The sequence below is a fragment of the Antechinus flavipes genome, chromosome 2, assembly GCF_016432865.1.
Source record: "Antechinus flavipes isolate AdamAnt ecotype Samford, QLD, Australia chromosome 2, AdamAnt_v2, whole genome shotgun sequence".
Classification (NCBI taxonomy): domain Eukaryota; kingdom Metazoa; phylum Chordata; class Mammalia; order Dasyuromorphia; family Dasyuridae; genus Antechinus; species Antechinus flavipes.
Window position 1 is genome coordinate 618,958,716 of NC_067399.1, and position 11,377 is coordinate 618,970,092.

The window sequence follows — 11,377 nt, forward strand, 5'->3', positions numbered from 1 at the left end:
CTACTGGGTCTCCGTCTCCCTGAGTTCTGACTCTCAATCACCATCGTTACTGCTATAGATGACACCTTACTCTCAGGTAAATGGGATTAGCATATCTCAGATATATCTATTTGTCATAAAAGTGACTAAAGCAGGTACTATGGCGTGCTTAGAGCTTGGTCAGACATCCAGTGTCATCCATTATATCCTAGGTTATAATCCATCATCTCAATTTTTATCTTGCCTTTGGATTTTGTTGACTCTGGAAAAGAGAGCAAGGTGTTTGACTTCGGGCAACTCTGTCTCACTTAAATTCAATACACATATAGTATAATAAATGATATATAATAAATAATAAATAACAATTTACAAAAGGAAATAAGTTACAAAAGAGGTGAGTTTAAAGAAACTCTATCCTGATCTAAGAAGTGTTGACATCTTGGGGCCTGCAAGGAACAAAACAACAAGAAACAAAAGAGATACTGTTCACTAAGGGAAGGGTATGCAGCAGGGATTATGACTCTAGCTTGTAAAATGATGCATCTCTGCAATTATAAAAGCAAAGAGCAGGGGTTTGGGCCCATTTAGCACAGGGCAAACAACCCTGCAGAGGATCATGGTATCAGAAGATCATAGATTTAAAAATAAGAGAGACCAAAGAAGCCATCTAATCCAATCCTATAATTTTGCAAATAGGGAAACTGAGGCCCAGAGAAATTACATGCCTTTGTGGTTCTAAAGGCTTCATTTCTTTAATAGCTCAATACAATAACTGATTTTCTCGATGCTGACCCTGACTCATAAAGAAAAGGTCACTGATTCACTGAAGGTAGACATGGCTCCTGTTTATAGGACGTGAGTGTTTGCCATTTAACGGCAGGTTAGTTTTATGTATAATTACATAGTGGCAAATTAAATGCCATCTGTCTGCCTGGGCAGCCTGATGACTCCTAAGAGACAATATACTTTATCTTGCTATCCAAAATAAACTTTGGCATCATCTCATTCACCTGGTTTTTGTAGTAACTCAGCTACTAGAAAGGAATCACTCCCAAAAGGTTCATTCACTATTGGTGAAACTGAATGGGCCCAACCATTTTGGAAAACAACTTGAAATTAGTCAAGAAAACGTATATTATTTATGCCTTCTCATGCAGCAATCTCACTACTGGGTTTATGCTCCAAGGAAGTATTGACAGCAAGAAAAAACCCAGATTATCAAAATATGTTTCATAGTGCTACAGTAGAAAGAGTTGAAAATAAAAGACTTGCCCAGAGATGAAAAACTGACTGAACAAATAGTAGATGTAAAAAGTCAAGAAATATTATTGCTCTGTTACTTGTGAAGAATTCACCTTTATGGAAGTATTGACCTGAAGAAAAAATTAAAATTACAAAAGTATGTTAAATAGCTCTATGTATGGTAGAAAAAAGTTGAAAAAAAAAGTTTGGCCAAAGAATGAAAATTAACTGAACAACTAGTAGTATGTAAAAATAAAAAAATACATATATATGTATATGTAAAAATACATATATGTGTATAAATATATATATAGATATATAGTAATGTTGCTTTGAATAATTCACCTTTATGGATGTATTGAAAGAAAAAAAGAAGAATCAAAAGAAGAGGAGGAAGATGAAAAGTAGAAGGAGGAGAAAAGAAAGAAAGAAAGAAGAAAGAAAGAAAAAGAAAGAAAGAAAAGAAAGAAAGAAAAAGAAAGAAAGAAAGAAAAGGAGGGAGGGAGGAAGGAGGAGAGGAAGGAAGGAAAGAAGAAAGGAAGGAAGGGAGGGAGGAAAGAAGGGGAGGAAAGAAGAAAGGAGGGGAGGAAGGAAGGGGAAAAAAAAGGAAGAAGGAAGGAAAAAAGGTTCATTCTCAGAATGGTGGAGCTGGAATAGCTAGATAGCCCATAACCCTGCAGATTGCTCTCAGACTCTCTAGAGTATCTCAGAGCCATTCAAAGTATCCAATAATGTGTCCCTCTGTCAAATGACAAGTTCTTGTCATTTTTATAGCCATTTAATGCAAGGTAAGATCATATCCATTAATGATAAAAGCTCGAGTCAGCCTTGAGACCACAGCATCTCTATTTCAAGACCAACCTGAATCAAAATTTGACCAGACACATAAGTTACTCAATTAATCAGTATTCTTCCATTAAGTATTTGTAATGTACCAGACACTAGGCTAGGCACTAAGGATACAGTAGAGAGGATGAGAAGAGAGAGAGAAACGAGCTTCAGCTGAGGAAGAAAAAGAGAAAGAGAGGACACAGGGAAGTGTGGGAGGATTCATGGTTTTACTAGTTCTATAATATCCCTAACTATGGGCCTTTACTGAATGATCTACAGTGAGGGGAAAGCCTCCTGAGGCAACCCATTCCAAATCAGAAGTTTCAACCCACTGCCTTCAGATTAATGAGAGCTAAATTATATAAGATGCATGCTTACCAACTCTGAAAGTCTTTTGAAAGTATTAATTGTCACACCTTGTTGCTATTTGAGGAATGTGGCAAAGACTATGATAAGGCTAGACCACAGAAGTCTAGACATCTGATCTAGTCATTTCATTTTAGAGTTAAGGAAGCTAAATCTTTTAGTCAAATAAATTTCATGTATACTAAGGTGAAATAATGGCAGAAATAGACACAATCTGTATGAGTCTAGATATGTATTATTTATCTATTTATTCATTTATTTGTGCATTTTGTTGTGTTTCTATTTTTTTCCTTTCACTTCTATTCTTGTAACTCTTTTCTCAGCAATTCCCTTCTTTTTTTTTTTTTTTTATAAATTTTTTTATTTAATAATTACATTATATTTACACTCATTTCTGTTCCGATTTTTTTTTCCCCTCCCTCCCTTCACCCCCTCCCCTAGATGGCAAGCAGTCCTTTATATGTTGGATATGTTGCAGTATATCCTAGATACAATATATGTTTGCAGAACCGAACAGTTCTCTTGTTGCGTAGGGAGAATTGGATTCAGAAGGTATAAATAATCCGGGAAGAGAAACAAAAATGCAGATAGTTCACATTCGTTTCCCAGTGTTCTTTCTTTGGGTGTAGCTGCTTTTGTCCGTCATTTATCAATTAAAACTCAGGTCTCTTTGTCAAAGAAATCCACTTCCATCAAAATATGTCCTCATACAATATCGTTGTCGAAGTGTATAATGATCTCCTGGTTCTGCTCATTTCACTTAGCATCAGTTCATGTAGGTCTCTCCAAGCCTCTCTGTATTCATCCTGCTGGTCATTTCTTACAGAACAATAATATTCCATAACATTCATATACCACAATTTACCCAGCCATTCTCCAATTGATGGGCATCCATTCATTTTCCAGTTTCTAGCCACTACAAACAGGGCTGCTACAAACATTTTGGCACATACAGGTCCCTTTCCCTTCTTTAGTATTTCTTTGGGATATAAGCCCAATAGAAACACTGCTGGATCAAAGGATATGCACATTTTGATAATTTTTTGGGCATAATTCCAGATTGCTCTCCAGAATGGTTGGATTCGTTCACAACTCCACCAACAATGCATTAGTGTCCCAGTTTTCCCGCATCCCCTCCAACATTCATCATTATTTTTTCCTGTCATCTTAGCCAATCTGACAGGTGTGTAGTGGTATCTCAGAGTTGTCTTAATTTGCATTTCTCTGATCAATAATGATTTGGAACACTCTTTCATATGAGTGGTAATAGTTTCAATCTCATCCTCTGAAAATTGTCTGTTCATATCCTTTGACCATTTATCAATTGGAGAATGGCTTGATTTCTTATAAATTTGAGTCAGTTCTCTATATATTTTGGAAATGAGGCCTTTATCAGAACCTTTAACTGTGAAAATGTTTTCCCAGTTTGTTGCTTCCCTTCTAATCTTGTTTGCATTAGTTTTATTTGTACAAAGGCTTTTTAATTTGATGTAATCGAAATTTTCTATTCTGTGATCAGTAATGGTCTCTAGTTCATCTTTGGTCACAAATTTCTTTCTCCTCCACAAGTCTGAGAGATAAACTATTCTATGTTCCTCTAATTTATTTATAGTCTCGTTCTTTATGCCTAGGTCATAGACCCATTTTGATCTTATCTTGGTATATGGTGTTAAGTGTGGGTCCATGCCTAATTTCTGCCATACTAATTTCCAATTATCCCAGCAGTTTTTATCAAATATTGAATTCTTTTCCCAGAAGTTAGGGGCTTTGGGTTTGTCAAACACTAGATTGCTATAGTTGACTATTCTGTCTTGTGAGCCTAGCCTTTTCCACTGATCCACTAATCTATTTCTTAGCCAATACCAAATGGTTTTGGTGACTGCTGCTTTATAATATAATTTTAGATCAGGTACAGCTAGGCCACCTTCATTTGATTTTTTTTTCATTAATTCCCTTGAGATTCTCGACTTTTTATTGTTCCATATGAATTTTGTTGTTATTTTTTCTAGATCAATAAAATATTTTCTTGGAAGTCTGATTGGTATAGCACTAAATAAATAGATTAGTTTAGGGAGTATTGTCATCTTTATTATGTTCGCTCGGCCGATCCAAGGCACTTAATATTTTTCCAATTATTTAAGTCTGACTTTATTTGTGTGGAGACTTTTTTATAATTTTGCTCATATAATTCCTGACTTTCCTTTGGTAGATAGATTCCCAAATATTTTATGGTATCAACAGTTATTCTGAATGGAATTTCTCTTTGTATCTCTTGCTGTTGGGTTTTGTTGGTGATGTATAAAAATGCTGAGGATTTATGGGGATTTATTTTGTAGCCAGCTACTTTGCTAAAATTATGAATTATTTCCAATAGCTTTTTGGTAGAATCTCTGGGGTTCTCTAGGTATACCATCATATCATCTGCAAAGAGTGATAGTTTGGTTTCCTCATTGCCTACTCTAATTCCTTTTATATCTTTCTCGACTCTTATTGCCGAGGCTAGTGTTTCTAATACGATATTAAATAATAATGGTGATAGTGGGCAACCTTGCTTCACTCCAGATCTTACTGGGAAAGGTTCCAGTTTTTCCCCATTGCATATGATGCTTACTGATGGTTTTAAATATATGCTCCTGACTATTTTAAGGAAAAGTCCATTTATTCCTATGCTCTCAAGTGTTTTTATTAGGAATGGATGTTGGATTTTATCAAATGCTTTTTCTGCATCTATTGAGATGATCATGTGGTTTTTGTTTGTTTGGTTATTGATATAGTCAATTATGTTAATAGTTTTCCTAATATTGAACCAGCCCTGCATTCCTGGTATAAATCCTACTTGGTCATAGTGTATTATCCTGGTGACAATTTTCTGTAATCTTTTTGCTAATATTTTATTTAAGATTTTAGCATCAATATTCATTAGGGAGATTGGTCTATAATTTTCTTTCTCTGTTTTCAGCCTACCTGGTTTAGGTATCAGTACCATATCTGTGTCATAAAAGGAGTTTGGTAGGACTCCTTCAATCCCTATTTTTTCAAATAGTTTATATAACATTGGAGTTAATTGTTCTTTAAATGTTTGGTAGAATTCACATGTAAATCCATCTGGTCCTGGGGATTTTTTCTTAGGGAGTTGATTGATAGTTTGTTCTATTTCTTTTTCTGAGATGGGACTGTTTAGGATATTTACTTCTTCCTCTGTTAGTTTGGGCAAGCTGTATTTTTGGAGGTATTTTTCTATTTCATTTAAGTTGTCGAATTTATTGGCATAAAGTTGGGCAAAGTAACTCCTAATTATTGCTCTAATTTCCTCTTCGTTAGTGGTGAGTTCTCCCTTTTCATTTTTAAGACTAACAATTTGATTTTCCTCTTTCCTTTTTTTAATCAGATTTACTAAGGGTTTGTCTATTTTGTTGGTTTTTTCATAGAACCAACTCTTAGTTTTATTAATCAATTCAATAGTTTTTTTACTTTCAATTTTATTGATCTCACCTTTTACTTTTAGAATTTCAAGTTTAGTGTTTGACTGGGGGTTTTTAATTTGTTCCTTTTCTAGCATTTTTAATTGCAAACCCAATTCATTGACCTTCTCTTTCTCTATTTTATACAAATAGGCCTCTAGAGATATGAAATTTCCCCTTATTACCGCTTTGGCTGCATCCCATACATTTTGGTATGATGTCTCATTATTATCGTTTTCTTGGGTGAAGTTATTAATTATGTCTATGATTTGCTGTTTTACCCAATCATTCTTTAGTATGAGATTATTTAGTTTCCAATTATTTTTTGGTCTACTTCCCCCTGCTTTTTTGTTGAATGTAATTTTCATTGCATCATGGTCTGAAAAGGATGCATTTACTATTTCTGCCTTACTACATTTGAGTTTGAGGTTTTTATGTCCTAATATATGGTCAATTTTTGTATAGGTTCCATGAACTGCTGAAAAGAAAGTGTATTCCCTTCTGTCTCCATTACATTTTCTCCAGAGATCTATCATATCTAGCTTTTCTAGTATTCTGTTTACCTCTTTGACTTCTTTCTTATTTATTTTCTGGTTTGATTTATCTAATTCTGAGAGTGTAAGGTTAAGATCTCCCACTATTATAGTTTTACTGTCTATTTCTTCTTGCAGCTCTCTTAGTTTCTCTTTTAAGAATTTAGATGCTACCCCACTTGGTGCATATATGTTTAATATAGATAGTGCTTCATTATCCATGCTACCCTTTAGCAAGATATAGTGTCCTTCCTTATCTCTTTTAATTAGGTCAATTTTTGCTTTAGCTTGATCTGAGATCAGGATGGCTACCCCTGCTTTTTTGACTTCACCTGAAGCATAGTAGATTTTGCTCCAACCTTTTACCTTTAACCTGCATGTATCTCCCCGCTTCAGGTGTGTTTCCTGTAAACAACATATTGTAGGATTCTGGCTTTTAATCCATTCTGCTAACCGCTTCCTCTTTATGGGGGAGTTTACCCCGTTCACGTTTATGGTTAGAATGACCAATTCTGTATTACTTGCCATCTTGTTAACCCCGGTTTATGCTTTCCTCCCTTCTTTCCCCTTTCCCCCCCTTCCAGGTAATAAGCTTGTGAGCACCCCTTGCTTCTCACAGCCCTCCCTTTTTAGTGTCCCTCCCCCCGCCTTAGAGTTCCTCCCCCTATCTTACCCCTTTCCCTCCCAGTTCCCGTATTCCCTTCCGCTTAGCTTATTCCTTCCCTTTCCACTTTTCCCTTCTCACTTTTCAATGAGATGGGAGAAGTTTCACCATAGATTGAATATGTCTTAAGATTTTTCACTTAAAGCCAATTCTGAAGGCAGTAAGATACCCACTATATTCATCCCCCTCCATTCTTTCTCTCAGATATAATAGGTTTCCTATGCCTCTTCATGAGATGTACTACCCCCACTTTACCCTTTTTCTGGTACAATGTCCTTTCCACATCAATTTCTAGAACAAGGTATACATGTATTCTTTATACATCTATATAGTCAAAATATAGTTCCCAAGATTAATCTTTACCTTTTTAGATTTCTCTTGAGTTCTATATTTGTAGATCAAACTTTTTGTTAAGTTCTGGTTTTTTCATCAGAAATAGATGAAATTCGCTTACTTCGTTGAATGTCCATCTTCTTCCCTGGAAAAAGATGCTCATTCTTGCTGGGTAAGTTATTTTTGGTTGCATACCAAGTTCCTTAGCCTTTCGGAATATCATATTCCAGGCCCTTCGATCTTTTAATGTGGATGCTGCCAGATCCTGGGTGATCCTTATTGTGGCTCCTTGATACTTGAATTGGGTTTTTCTAGCCGCTTGCAATATTTTTTCTTTCACCTGAGGGTTCTGGCATTTGGCCACTATATTCCTTGGTGTTTTGATTTTAGGATCCCTTTCAGTGGGTGATCGATGAATCCTTTCAATGTTTATTTTTTCCTCTGTTCCTATGACTTCTGGGCAGTTCTCTTTGATGATTTCCTGGAAGACAGTGTCCAGGCTCTTTTTTTCATCATGTTTTTCTGGGAGTCCAATGATTCTCAGATTGTCTCTCCTGGATCTGTTTTCCAGGTCTGTTGTCTTCCCCAGAAGGTATTTCACATTTTTCTCCATTGTTTGATTTTTTTGGATTTGCTTGACTGATTCTTCTTGTCTCCTCGAGTCATTCAATTCCACTTGTTCAATTCTGATTTTCAGTGAAGTATTCTCTTCACTCACTTTTTTAAAATCTTTCTCTAATTGTCCAATTGAGTTCTTTTGTTCTGTGGAATTTTTTTCCATTTCGCCAATTTTGTTTTTTAGAGAGCTGTTTTCTGTTTCCAGTTCACTAATCCTATTTTTCAAGGATTTTACTTCTTTATCCACTCTCTCTTTAACTGACTTCTCCAGGCTCTTTTCCCATTTTTCTTCTAGCTCCCTTGTGAGAGCCTTTTTAATCACTTCTATGAGGTTCATCTGTGCTGAGGAACAGATGATTTCCTCCTTTGGGGAATCACCTGGGGACTGCCTGTTTTTAGTCTCCTCAGGATTTAGAGTCTGCTCTCTATCTGTATAGAAGCTGTCAAGGGTTAAAGTCCTCTTCAGCTTCTTGCTCATTCTGTCTATTAATCAGAGATAAACTACCAAAGAAAAACAGAAAAAACTGGAGTCTTTCTTTGGGGGGGGGCTGGGTGTGTTATCGAGCTTCCTCTACAGACTGCAGGTGGCAGCAGTGAGGCACTAGCAGGACTGTGCTGCGCCTGCGCTCTGAGATCCCAAAGCGTGCTGAGTCACTGAGGGGGGGGAAGGGGGGGGGGGCCAGGTCCTGAGAGACTCCAGCTGTTTGCGGTTGTATTCTTCAGCCCCGGTGTTTTTAGCTTCTCTGCTGGGCTGTTGACTTGCTGCAGGTTCCAAACCTGTAGCGAAGCTCTCCCCGCAGAGACGGCTACGATCACTCCCCACCCCCTCTCAGCTCTGCTCCCGTGCTCTCACTGCCGCTGCCCTCAGCCTGCGCCCGATCTAAAACCGCCCCAGCCCTCCAGTAAAGACAGACCTTTCTTGGCGGATCTCAAGGATGGCTTCTCTTGGTAACTATATGTGGGTTTTTTTTTCAGTCAAGCATTGATTCAGAGGCTTGTAATGAAGTGGATAGTGAGAGAAAGCGCGGAGCTTATGCAACTGTGAGCCTCCTCTCCGCCATCTTAACCAGCAATTCCCTTCTAAAACAAAGGACCACCTCGTAGCATGTCTTTCCCCTTCTTGCCCTTGCAGAAGGGCAGCTAGATAGTACACTGGATAGAATGCCAGGCCAGGAGTCAGGAAGACTTATCTTCATGTGTTAGAATCTGGCTTCAGTCACTTATATCTGTATGACCCCGGGCAAGTTACTTAATTCTTTTTGACTCAGTTTCCTCATTTGTAAACTAACCTAGAGAAGGAAATGGAGGACCATTCCAGTATCTCTACCAAAAAAAAAAAATATCCAAATAGGATCATGAAGAATCAGATGCTACTGAAAAAAACTGAACAACATAATAAAGGATATAGGACTAAAATCCAAAAGTAGTAAAAAAAAAAAAAAATCCCTTTCTTATAAGCCATCATTTTCTGTAGATTCTAGAGTCTCTATGACCACTGGTACTGCCACTGGAAACTAGGGTCCACTGCTCCATGCAGACACTGCACCAAGTTGATCATTCACTAGAAGCTATTCTTTGGCTATGGCTCCCTCCATTCCTAGCCCTGGATCTCTCCCAGCATGTCTAGTATCCTCAGTTATGATGTTTTAATGAACCTTACTGTTTGTTTCTTCCCCAACACAGGGTGAGATATCTCCTCCTTAGGTATCAGCTCTCAAGAATCCTGTGATGGGGTGATTATATTGTGTATCAGTTAAGAGGATTGCTATCACTTTCCCATACTTTTGACGCCTACTTAAAACTTCTGCTATTTTATATCTAAGGTCTATAGCCCCACCTCGTAGTGGCCAAAGGAACAGTTTTTTCATGGTCTTTTTCTTCATTCCTGTTTAGTTTTTGATGGCTCCATAGTCAATCACCTCCTGTCTGCCCAGTTCCTTGACACTATCTATGTACTTCGTGTTCATGTCAAACTCTCCCATTTAAGCTTTTAAAGTTCAGAAAAATGCTTGTGTTCTCTTTCATTTTTAGCCTATGGAGAAGATGCATCCACTGTATCCTGTCCTGGCCAGACCATGCTGTTTCATTATATTCAGCTCTACTGAGGAGGGACTGGAATAAAGCAATCAGATTATTGAAGGCCATGTATTCATGCTAAGTTAGGATTGGTTGGAAGAACTTAAGATATTTACAAGCAAAAATAGAGAGGACAAGGAAACGATCTTCTAATATTTGAAGAGCTACTCCATTGTGTCATGACAGAGATATCAGACTTGAGAGGAGAGAGCTAAGAATAATGATGACAGACAATGGGTTTCCACTCCCTTGAGGTCTACAAGCAAAGGCCAATGGCCATTTATCAAGTATGTGACCAAATCTTCTAGGATGAGTTAGATTAGGTGGCTCCTGAGGTCCCTTCTTGACCTATGAGACTGTCACTTTATCATATATTTTGTCTCTCATTTCTTGTCATCCATCAGAGAAACTAATCTGAGAAAATGAAAATTATCCAAGGCTACATCTCCAAAGGAACTGGTAGCCCAAGCCCCTAATGCTCAGAGGGAGAGGCAACCTCTCACTACAGTTCCAAACACAAACCAACAAGACAAAGATAGTCTTTATGGGATCAAGCTCAGATCTACACATCCATTGGTACTTTTTTAGTTAAGGAAAAGGGGAGTTTGATGTAGGAGACTTCACTTAATTAGCCATTGTTTTTATCTCTCCTACAGATATGTCATAACAATACATAGAAATCAGCTCATCATTTATAGAGAGGACTTTCTAAGTGTGACCATCAGGTTAGAGTAATTAAATTTCAATTCAGTATAATTGAATTCAACCAAAATTTGTTCAATATCTACTAGGTACCTGGTGGCAGCTAGATGGCACAGTGCTAGGTCAGGAGATTCATCTTCCTAGGTTCAAATCTAGCCTCAGACACGTACTTGTTGTGTGACCCTGGTTAAGTCATTTAATCCTGTTTGCTCAGTTTTTATCTATAAAATAAGCTGGAAAAAGAAATGGCAAACTACTCTAGCTTCTTTACCAGGAGATCCCAAATGAATTCATGAAGAGTCAGACAAGACTGAAAATGACTAAAAAACTACTACAAAAAGATACCAGGTACTACATGAAATGCTGGAAGTACAAAGACAAGTACAAAACAGCCCCTTGTCTCAAGGTGTTTATATCTGTCTGGGACGCAATTTGTCCCATTAAGAGGAACTGACTTTACTGTAGGGTTTTAATTTTGAAGAGGAGCATGACTGGATTGATTGATGAGAAGGGACTGGGATAGGTTGGTAAGCCCATGCTGAGGCTTGAAGGTGACAGAATAATTTGGGCTT